Source organism: Nilaparvata lugens, chromosome 13, assembly GCF_014356525.2.
Source record: "Nilaparvata lugens isolate BPH chromosome 13, ASM1435652v1, whole genome shotgun sequence".
NCBI classification, from domain to species: domain Eukaryota; kingdom Metazoa; phylum Arthropoda; class Insecta; order Hemiptera; family Delphacidae; genus Nilaparvata; species Nilaparvata lugens.
This window is the reverse complement of record NC_052516.1, coordinates 523,889-534,289: the sequence shown is the minus strand read 5'-3', so window position 1 is coordinate 534,289 and position 10,401 is coordinate 523,889. Positions and strand designations below refer to the sequence as shown.

The following is a 10,401-nucleotide window of genomic DNA, read 5'->3' as shown; positions in this document are numbered from 1 at the left end:
AAAACCTCAAACAGGCTGAAGTCGTAACAAATTTCCCCCGTGATATCGACGATCTATCGAATAAAGGTGCCTTTGAATGGGAAGTCTCGGGCTCTAGGAACAATCTAAAACTCGTTTGTTAGCGTGAAACTTCCAATCTCATAAATAAACCACTCCAATCACATAATTCGTCCTAATGGTTGAGATGGGACAGATTTCCTCAGTGAAACGGCAGATGGGACAGAGATTGGGCTTAGTAAGATTCACGACAATCTTTCAGCATTGATTAAATTGGTAAACGCTGGTGTTATTCATTGGGACAGATGACTGTCATGAATCACACTATAGCAAGGTGTTGGTCGACCAGCTACCGGAAATCAGTTTCAAGGTGTCCTAAAATGAATTTCAAGGTGTTTTTAAGTATTGTTCTTAGGAAAAAATCGTTCAAACACTACCCCAGAGATGTCAGAATTAGTAGACTTTCTGGAAATGAATGGTTCCCTGAGATTAGTCATACTAATAAATAGACCCTAAGAGATCAGTGCGATAAGGAGCGACAGACGGAGAAAAGCAATAAAATGACGAGAGTGACGTTCCATATTCTAAGATTGTTGGGGATCAGGGCAGTCATCCCTGTTGATTGGGCTCTTCTGATAATATGATCTCAACCTTATGTCCAAAAAGTGATTTTCGTCTATACTTGTGCCCGCTTCATAAATCATACAATCTGAGATTTTGAATAGCAGTTTTGCTGAAGTTGAAAAAAATGTGAAAGTGATAAGATAGAATAACTAGAACTTTAATGAGTCTTTAACATATTTACATTTGAACAAAACAAGATTAATTTGATTATAAACAATATTTTATATGAATTAATGGGGAAACACTCGCTTGCTGCTAATGAGGATTCAATGTTTGTGGTTATGAAAAATTTTAGAACAATGACTCATTAGTCACCTACCTTTTTGAAATAGCTTCTCACTTTGGCATCCACTGGTATTTCACGGCGTTAATTATTAATTAAAAATCAAAATAACTGATCCAATGAAATGGGTTCAGATTCCGTCCTATTCAATAATACAATTCTCTTTAAACTGCCCGAACTGCGACAGGAAAACTGTATTATAAAACAAGAGCAAAATCTATCCCCTTCACCAGAACAGCCGGACTTACTCACAGTCCTAACGAACGAGCTCACACACCGACACACACACTGACCAAAAGTGAAAATTTGGGTATTAAATATAACTCAGTCAATGCCAAACATAAAAGCCATCTCAAGTACATATTTTTATCTGTCGCACAAGCAGCACGTTTGTTATTAAAAACAAAAGAGAAGCTACCGGTACATTAATTTTGACAACAAATGAAATAAACAATCTTTCTGTCGATGACAAAAATTGTTCAAAGACAAAAACACTGTTCATTAAACTTTTCTAAATTAAAACTCTAAAATCCTGATCAATATGAGATAAATATATGATTCATATATATGTCCCATATGACCAGGTGACACAAGGCCAATTCTTTTAGATACATTTGTTGAAAGTGGACTCGCTTTCATATTTTGCACCCTTTTTTCTTTTTTTCCTACTTTCTTCTCCAATACTTCCCTTTTCATTTCCTCTTCACCCTTCATTCCTTACTTTTATACCCTCTATCCCCTGCCTATTACATGGGAAACCATAGTTGTCTAGGTATTTTCCCTTTCTTTCCAGCACACCCCGCCATGAAGCCTGTTTTTGTATTTTATTAGAAATTAATTTTTGATTGTGATATTTTGTCTTCTGATTTCTTTTATGTATATTGTATTGTGATGATTTGTATAAAATTATTGATTGATTGATAAGATGAATGGGTTCACATCAGCTCCATTTACTATTGACTATTCAGTTGTTCAAATTCGAATCCGATGTTATCAATGTTTTTAAGATGGTCATGTTTAAAGGGCCCCATCACTACCTCCGTAAACAAAGCCGTAGTGCATTCGTGTGACGTCAGCACAGGTAGGGCTCCTACACCAATCAAAACTCTAGCTGATATAGATCAGCTGAAATCAACGAATTTTGATTGGTGTAGGAGCCCTACCTGTGCTGACGTCACACGAATGCACTATGGCTTTGTTTACGGAGGTAGTGGCCCCATACAATAGGGAACTTGGATCGGCAAACTTGGTTCGGGGAACCAAGTTCGCGTAGGATTTATCCACTCACTGTAGTGGGGAGAGCGAACAACCGTTCGTTACTTCAGTGTCTTTCGGGGTCTAGAGATGAGTGTTTCAAAGTTTGCAGCTGCTGTGGGAAGAAATTATATTTTATATATATAGATAGAATATATCGCCCTGGCGGACGAACCGAACAAAGTTTTTAGTCCAGATTGAAGACTAAGTTCGTCACGAATTTGGTTCGCGGTTCGCCAATTTTCCTCATACACTGGCGAACTTGGTTTGCAAGAACTGAGTTCGCCGATCCAAGTTCCCTATTGTATAGGGCCCTTAAGTCATCCATTCTGAGTTGTCGTGAAGTTCATCATTTTAGGTTCAAACATATACATTTTGTTTTCATACATTCCATATGTTTCTTTTTTCTTTATTATATTTTTTCTATTTTCGACTGAATCTCAAGCCACTAATTATAGCCGACTGATTACTCGTTGCCATCGCTCAAACTACTTAGTTTTGCTGGTAACGCCAATGATAATATTATAATCGATTTTTAAATGGAAAATATTTTAATTTTAAGTTTTTGTAATGAATTGTATATGAAAATTTTTATATTTTTCACATTTGTAAAGTTTGTTTAATGATTTTGGCAATAAATATTTCTTTATTCTTTTTTCATTCTTTATTCATTGTCTTGGAAATTAATAAATTTATCCGATTGTTTTTAGATATCATCCGTCACTTCTGAGCTTGAAAACTTGTATCGTACCCGTCAAATGGACCAATCAATGCAAATCTCATTTGAATGTGATTTGGTGTGAGTTCTTTAAAGGATGTTCGGAGGGTCGTATTTTTTTGACAGACAGACAGACAAAAATATTTATTTTAAAAAACAATTATTTACAATGTAAAAATCTATGCACTCATTTCAATATAAAGCTGCGTACACTATTCGCGCTTCCAACCCGCACCGAGCACGCTCTCCCTCGTACCACCATCGAACCACAGTCGCTCCGCCCACGCACCCATCATGAACGTTACGGAAGATGTTAGATCTTCTCGCGTTCCCCGGTCGAACCACTGTGCTCGCGGTCGATCATCAATCGCTCTGCTGGAGTGACGTTCGGTTGCGGAGCAGAGCGAAAGTCTGTACGCACCTTAAAACAACAACAAAGAATAAAAACAAACCTCAATGAATACACTAAGCCAAATAAAATCTTTAGAAATGGTCTGCATGGGCAAAAAATGCTGTGCGCAAACCAGAATTGCATATACAAGTTCTACAGAGAGATAGGAAACACTATGAAAGGAAATACTGTGTTCAAATCCACATTTATTCTCAACTCATGACAACATCATTATAACACAAGGAATAAATCGAATCTGAGAATGAGTACTGCTCTTACAAATCCAGCCATACGATTTAAGGCCTTTTCTATGAAGTTTTATAACCATTTACCACCAAATGTTCGAGGTTTGACGCGCCAGGAATTTAAACTAAGAATTAAGATTTTTTTATAAAAAAACTGTTTTTATCGTGTGGAGGAATATTCACTGTTACCAACTTCATTTTGATTTTGCTGCACTGTTGCTCCATATAACCTACTAAGTATTTTGCGTTGCCATGTTGCAAATCTGGAGTGCAGAAAAATTTTTCTCGCACTAGAGCGGAAAAGTGATTCTTTGCGTTCTGTAATCAGTGCAGCAATGGCCACTTTTCAACGTAACTGTAGGAAATAGTAGTATATTCGCACCTAGGGCCGAAATGAGACTTTTCCGGCTCGAAATCGGTTTTCAAGTCCGAGGCCGTAGGCCGAGGACTAGAAAAGATTGAGAGCCGGAAAAACATTTTTGCCCGTGGTGCGAACGCTATTTTTCGCCCCACAGAGAAATAAACAATATATATGAGAATAATTGTTTATTAAGCAGTTCCGAAAACAAAAGTGGAAGGTCATAGCTCTAGCTATTAGTATAGTTATTAGTATCTATTATTAAAGTATAGAAAACTGAAGAATACATAATACTTGGAAACCTCACAGAATCATATTGATTTTTCCAATACATCAATAAATTTTAGTTCTATTAGGATCCTCCTCAATTTGAATCAGGCAGCCTTTGGTTTTCCAATTCCAAAAAAAATACCTAAAATACTCGTTTCACTGGGAATTCGTGTCTGATAGTAGCCTACATATAACTGAAGAATATAAATTGTTACTCATTTTATTGTGATCTATTCATGTTTTTCTTATGAAATTCAATAATTATAGGCCTACAGCATGAAGACTATGTCCAATTCATTTGTACTGGTGGCAAAATTTTACATTGAAAATAATTATTTGATAAAATCCAAGTTCAATAGTAATGAAAACAATTCCTTCAAAAAATAATGATAATAATACGTTTCGAGGGAAAAAAACGAAAAAAAAAATGGGAAGCATCGGGGGATTTGAACCAGGTACCATCGCTCCGTAAGCAAGCTTCTTACCGCTGCGCTACCTAGACGTTCGTAAATGGTAGTCTTATAACCTGCTGATAAAAATACACACTTTGGGCTATGGAACTTCAATTAGCCTACGGTAGCATAGATGAATTTGAACATTAATATTCTGAAAAATCTAGAAGGAAAATAGAAATTTGGGCTTCCAAGTGCACGAGATTGATATTTTTAGAATCTATGTTCAAAATTTGGAGATCTAAATCATTCCCGTTTTTCCGGTATGCAATCCACAAGTTGACATGTTTTGATGCGAACAAACACAACCCCACTCTCTCTTATTATATAGAAGAAGAAGATATCTTACCTCTATTTCATCATCCAAATAAAATGATAGTATATTACTGCAGAATACTTATTCAATTCTAGAAGCATAAACTGATTCTGTTTAATAAACTATTTGTAAAACGTTCAGCACCATGGATATTGCCCAAGTAGTTCCAAAACTATCCACAGGTTTTGTGATAACGCAGTACTATGAGGTTGAGGTTAGATTCTATTATACTCTGAAAATTGAATTTGAGTAGTTTATAATATCTTATTTGTATTTCATTCATCCAAATGAAATGATAGTATCTTATTGCAAAATACTTTATTCAATTCTAGAAGCATAAACTGATTCTGTTTCATAAACTATTTTGTAAACCCGTTCATATCAAATCAGAATCAGCTGTTATTCAAGGTCATTTTACAGCCCTAGGGCCGTAAAGTTTTACCGGCCTGGTCGGAAAACAATCACTTTCGGCCACCATATGACGCACGTAAACCAGCTCATTACATCCAAGTGTGGCGAAAAAATTTTTCCCGCACTAGAGCGGAAAAGTGATTCTTTGCGTTCTGTAATCAGTGCAGCAATGGCCACTTTTCAACGTAACTGTAGGAAAAAGATGTTTGGATGATAGTAATGCTTTATACAAATTTAACCAAATTTCACATTGATCCAGGACTAAATCAAGCTGTGTTCACTATAGAACCGTTTGCGCAATATTAGTTTGACTAGTTGTTGGTTTAAACTGTGAATGTAACACATTGTAATAAAATATGACCTTAGCTTGACGTTCAATGCTAAACTATCAACCTTCAATGAAGATTTCTCTTGAATTGCATTTTAAGTTCTCATTAGAATTATATGTGTCTCTTATTCTATTATTTGTCATAAATTCATTCTATTTTTTTGACTAGGTTGACGAACTTGCGATAACAGTAGCACCCAATGAAATAATCAACCATATTAGTGCTTCTTTGGTATCAGTCAGTGAGAAATTGAACGAAGAAATGAATAAATTCACAAATCTGAAGGCAAGGTAAGGATTTTGAACATAAAAAATGAATAGAATAAATTAATAATTAAAATAATCTTCATTGCTGTACAGTATTTAAAAATTTACATGATTCAACCTGATACAATATGAGAATATCATACTTTACATAAACAAAGTAATTGAACTTGAAAATAAAGGATTTCCAGAAAAGCCTTAAGCTTGAGTTCTGGCAGGCAAAATCATTTGTTCATTATCATTTTAATTCATTTATTGAATTCCTTATTCATGTTTTCGTTTATTACTTACTAGTAGTTCTGTGAACAGTAGACCTCGCGCTCAGTACATTTTGAGCATTGACTCAACATTGACCTGTTGTTATGTTTTCTCAAAAATTAATAGATAATTTATCAATTTAAAATGTCTAGAAAGAATCCTAAATGAACATAGAGCTTTCTGTCCTATCGTACCTTGACGTGTCGTCCCGGAATGTAAGTGTGAGCGCTGTTATCAGGTCTGGCTGCAACTGTCTACAACATTGATGGAGAGATACATTTTCAAGATCTTCGATGTTTTTAAACGGGTAGTATTATAGTCAATTGTCTACTAACGTTGATGGAAAGATACATTTTCAAGATGTTCGATGTTTTTGAACGGGTAGTATTATAGTCCACTAGACAGCTGATTTATGATGAATAATTTTATAGTCTGATTTTTACTCTAATATTGGCGTATGAAGGAGGCTCCTTTTCCCTTTTATATTATCCTTGAAATGCAAAATTTTCAAAAGCCTTGTATATACGTTGACGCGCAATTTAAAAAGGAACATACCTGTCAAATTTAATGAAAATCTATTACCGCGTTTCGCCTTAAATGATAAACATTTAAACATTAAGAGAAATGCCAAACCGTCGACTTGAATCTCAGACCTCACTTCGCTTGGTCAATTTTTGTAATAGGTAACTTCTTTTTTTTCTACTCCAACTATGTATAGATATGTATTTTATTTTCTTCCAGTTAATTGAGTTTGTCTAGTTTAATTCTATTCTCTCATTATTTTCCAGCGTATTACATGCTGGTAACAACGACTTATCAGGTTTACAACAGTCGCTCATTGACACTTTCTCTGAATTCCATGATCTGGAGAAAGATTCTGAACTTCTCAAAATAAATATCGATATGCTGAAACGCCAAGTTACTGATAACATTATAAAGGTTGGTGAATAATTATTCTACTCATTCTAATTCTCTTTTTCTCATTTGGTCCTATAGTAAAGTCCACGTTATAATAGCAGTGGAGGAAGATAGCAGAACAACGTTGCCGAACCTCTGCCTTGCCAGACCCCTGTCTTGCGTGTAAACCCCTTCTATTCTTTGGGGGAGTTTTTCACACATTCTTTATAATAATTTAAGTGTTATGAATATTCTATTGACGTTGCTGATTGACTGTATTGTCCGATAGCAAAAGAATTAAATCTATCTCTATCTACCGTATCTATCTTGTCAATGCCTTTTATAGACGGTAGCTGATACAGGTTTATTGATGTAATATTAACGGTTCTTTCCAGTTTAAAATAATCAATTATATTTTATCAAGCAAGAAATGATATTTTTCAATAATTTCATAATGAATTTTCATAATTAAGATGAAATATGTTTTTAATTAATTATCAATTCATTGTTCAAAGACGATCTGGCAACAGAGGAAAGCGAGAAAGAGGTAGCGCTATCAGCTTTGTTGAATGATAGACAAGGATAGCAATACCATTTCTAATCAAACACTGCCATTATAACGTGGACCTAACTATAGTTCTCTTCAATTCTCTCTTCAATTTGGTAGAGAGTTAGTGGGGAGGATATTTTTAGTATTCTTCCCAAAGAATGGACATTGATATGTCCAAAGCTCCGCCAATTAATGTAGATGCATAACAATATGATTATTATCTATAGTTATTATATTACAAATTGCTTTTTCATATCATATACATTTCAATAATTATTTTCTTAGTCTATATTATGTAAATTCATCTATAATTTTGCTGTATTGTAAGCCATTGTATATAAGTGTATAAGCCAGTATATATTGTAATCTACATAAATAAAGTACTCAATCAATCAATCTATATCTTGTCAATGCCTTTTATAGACGGTAGCTGATACAGGTTTATTGATGTAATATTAACGGTTCATTCCAGTTTAAAATAATCAATTATATTTTATATAATCAATAATTTCATAATGAATTTTTATAATTAAGATGAAATATATTTTTAATTAATTATCAATTCTACATTGTTCAAAGACGATCTGGCAACAGAGGAAAGCGAGAAAGAGGTAGCGCTATCAGCTTTGTTGAATGATAGACAAGGATAGCAATACCATTGCACTGCCATTATAACGTGGACCTCACTATAGTTCCCTTCAATTCTCTTCTTCTCTTTGGCTCTAGGTGGATTTTTCAATTGAAGAAAAACTAGATACTATCAGACAGAGTAATTTGTAGTATCTGTAGATTCAGTGTCAAGTTAATAAAATGTAGCCTACACTATGCACAGATATGTTGTGGGATTACTCCATATTAAAATGATATAAACGCGATATTGTCAGTTCCACATAATTTATTTGAGTCAAAATAAAGTTTTGAATTGAAGAATTGAAAGTGATCACTGATGATGATGCCTTGAGTTCATTGAAACTTTAGTTTGGCTCAAATAAATTATGTGGAACTGACAGTATTACAGATATATTTTCAGATTTGGTGTAAAAATTGAAATGAACATATCCTATGTACATATCTATGAACATATCTGAACATATCCTATGTGTTTATATCCCTGAACATATCCCTGAACATATCCTATGTTCCCTGAACATATCCTATGTACAGGGACCGGTTTTATAGTGATCGTTATGTTTGAACCACTGTCATTGAAAAGGCGGGAATGTTGTACATCGACAGGTCTATTGTTGCCATTTCAGTAGCCAGTATGTCGTGGTCAAGTGAACATTAAGCAATTGTGATTGAAGGTTATTTTAAAAATAATGACTCAGTTATTTTAACACAGCGTTCATGTCACAGACATTTCAATAATTTAAATCGATACGCGCCTGTTCCCAGTAGGAATACGATCTTGTTGTGGGTAAAGAATTTCAGGAACACGTTGTCCGCTTTAAAACGAAACAAACAGGACGAAAACGAACCGTGAGAACGCCTGAGTAGCTGTTACACGGTCTCCACGATGTTCAGCAGCGAAACATGCTGTTGCGCTAGCCATTTCTAATCGAAGTGCACGACGAATTCTTCATTCCGACCTAGAAGTCCATCCGTATAAGATAATGTTAGTTCAACAACTTAATGCAAATTATTGGGCACATTGCAAAGCCGCTTGTGAGATCATTCTCGAAAATGTCCACCAGGATACCGTTATTCTTTCAAGTGACGAGGAACATTTTCATTTTTCGGGATTTGTGAATAAACAAAATTACCGTTATTGAGCAGACAATAATCCACAGAACTAAAGGAAGTCATTCAAAGAGATGACTTTTTGAATTCCACAAGTGATGATTGAGCGAGCAAGGGCAAATTTTAGAATTGGGTTAAGTGAGTGTGTGAAAAGTAACGGAAATCATTTGGATGACATAATCTACAACAAATCTAAAAAACTTTGTGAGTAATCCATGTAATTTACTATAGATTGCAAAATTTAATCTTTAATTTGATCTGTTAAGTGTTTGAAGCACACTTTAGTTATTATCCCTCAAAAATCGTTAGGTTTTTATGCTGGGCCCTGTATAATATTTGGACAGTTTGAAACTAAATTATGAAATTGAAGAAGTTTTAGGCAATAGCCTGTTTTTTTTCTTTTCCGATCTTTGTATTGTTTGTGCTAACCTAATAAATAAATAAATATTGTTTTCATTCCACCTAAATTTAATAATATGGGTGGTACAATATTGGGTGTTTTTCAGGGCAGAGCAGAAAGCTCTCCGATTGGCTGATTGGGCTCTTACCATTTATTTCTGCTTGAACTAGATCATAGCCACCTCTAATACAAGGCCACGGCCTACGATATTGCAACGTCGCAGTGTAGGCCTCCAATCTAATACATGATTGGTTGCAACGTCGCAGTGTAGGCCTAGAATCTAATACATGATTGGTGAAAAAGATTTAAAAAAATACCAACTGATCTTTTTAACCAATCATGTATTAGATTCTAGGCCTACACTGTTTCACACTGTTTCTACACTACTAGAATCTAATACATGATTGGTGAAAAATATTTAAAAAAATACCAACTGATCTTTTTAACCAATCATGTATTAGATTCTAGGCCTACACTGTTTCACACTGTTTCTACACTACTAGAATCTAATACATGATTGGTGAAAAAGATTTAAAAAAATACCAACTGATCTTTTTAACCAATCATGTATTAGATTCTAGGCCTACACTGCGACGTTGCAATATCGTAGACCGGGGCCTTGTATTAGAGGTGGCTATGACTAGA

At 34.6% G+C, this 10,401-nt stretch overlaps 1 long non-coding RNA gene across 1 annotated transcript in view; it reads left to right on the top strand.

Moving 5' to 3' along the window:
• The window catches only part of LOC120353962, a 9,500-nt gene extending 367 nt beyond the window's left edge, over positions 1-9,133 (top strand). The window contains exon 3 of the long non-coding RNA XR_005572697.1: positions 9,101-9,133. This is a non-coding gene — a long non-coding RNA (uncharacterized LOC120353962). The remainder of the gene's footprint in view (positions 1-9,100) is intronic.
• The last annotated feature ends 1,268 nt before the right edge of the window (positions 9,134-10,401 follow it).